This window comes from Elephas maximus, chromosome X (genome assembly GCF_024166365.1).
Source record: "Elephas maximus indicus isolate mEleMax1 chromosome X, mEleMax1 primary haplotype, whole genome shotgun sequence".
Taxonomy (NCBI): Eukaryota; Metazoa; Chordata; class Mammalia; order Proboscidea; family Elephantidae; genus Elephas; species Elephas maximus.
The window spans coordinates 157,581,113-157,583,037 of NC_064846.1; positions in this window are offsets into that span (position 1 = coordinate 157,581,113).

A 1,925-nucleotide genomic window follows, 5' to 3' on the forward strand; every position below is an offset into this window, starting at 1 on the left:
GACATTACAACAGACCCAACTGAAATAAAAAGGATCATAAGAGTATTATGAAAAAGTATACTCTAACAAATTTGAAAACCTAGAAGAAATGGACAAATTTCTAGAAATGAAATACCTATCCCCACTAACAAAAAATGATGTTGAAAATCTGAACAGACCCATAACAATAGATTGAAAAGGTAATTAAAAAAAAAAAAAACTCCCAACAAAAAAAGCCCTGGCCCAGATGGCTTCACTGGAGAATTCTAACAAACATTCAGAGAAGAGCTTACACCAGTACTACTCAAACTATTTCAGAACATAGAAAAGGAAGTGACACTTCCAAATTCATTCTATGAAGCCAGCATAATCCTGATACCAAAACCAGGCAAAGACACCACAAGAAAAAATTACAAATGTCTCTCATGAATATAAATACAAAAATTCTCAACAAAATTCTAGGGAATAGAATTCAGCATCATATCAAAAAAAATAATACACCATGATCAAGTGGGATTCATACCAGGTATGCAAGGATGGTTCAGCATTAGAAAATCAATCAACATAATCTGCCACATAAAAAGAAAGAAAAGAATCACATGATCATCTCAATCCACGCAGAAAAGGCATTTGACAAAGTCCAACACCTATTCCTGATAAAAACTCTCAGTAAAATAGGTATAGAAGGAAAGTTTCTCAACATAATAAAGGGCATCTATGCAAAACCAATGGCCAACATCATTCTTAATGGAGTGAGGCTGAAAACATTCCCCTTGAGGACAGGAAAAACACAAGGATGCCCTTTATCACCACTCCTATTTAATGTTGTGTTGGAAGTCCTAGCTAGAGCAATAAGGCAAGAAACAGAAATAAAGGGCATCCAAATTGGTAATGAAGAGGTTAAACTGCCCCTATCTGCAGATGATATGATACTATACATAGAAAATCCAGAAGACCCCACGAGAAAACTACTGGAACTAATAGATTCAGCAGAAGAGCAGGATACAAGATAAACATAAAAAAATCAGTTGGATTCCTATACACCAATAAAGAGAATGATGAAAAGGAAATCATGAAAACTATCATTTGTAATAGCCCCTAAAAAAATAAAATACTTAGGAATATATCTAACCAGGGATGTAAAAGACCCATACAAAGAAAACTACAAAACACTATTGCAAGAAACCAAAAGAGATCTACATAAATGGAAAAAACAGACCATGCTCATGGGTAGGTAGACTCAACATAGTGAAAATGACAGTTCTACCCAAAGCAATTTACAGATACAATGCCATCCCAATCCAAATACCAACAGCATTCTTTAAAGAGATGGAGAGAAGCTTATCATTAACTTTATATGGAAAGGGAAGAAGCCCTGGATAAGTAAAGCACTATGGAAGAAGAAGAATAAAGTAGGAGGACTTGCACTACCTGACCTCAGAACCTACTATACAGCTACACTAGTCAAAACAGCCTGGTACCAGTGCAACAACAGATGCATTGACCAAAGGAACAGAATTGAAAACCCAGATGTAAATCCATCCACCTGTGGTCACCTGATCTTCAACAAGGGCCCAGAGTCCAGGCTTTTTAACAAGTGGTGTTGGCAAAACTGGATGTCCGTCTCCAAAAAAAAAAAAAAGAAAAAAGAAACAGGATCCATACCTCACACTTTATACAAAAACTAAAAATGGACCAAAGACCTAAATATAAAGCCAAAAACTATGAAATTCATAGAAGAAAAAATAGGATCAATGCTAGAGGCCCAAATACACGGCATTAGCAGAATATAAACCACAACCAACAACACACAAGCTCCAGAGGATAAGCTAGATAACTGGGATCTTATAAAAATTAAACACTTAATGTTCATCAAAAGACTTCACCAAAAGAGCAAAAAGAGAACCTACAGACTGGGAAAAAATTTTTGGCTATTACAAATCAGA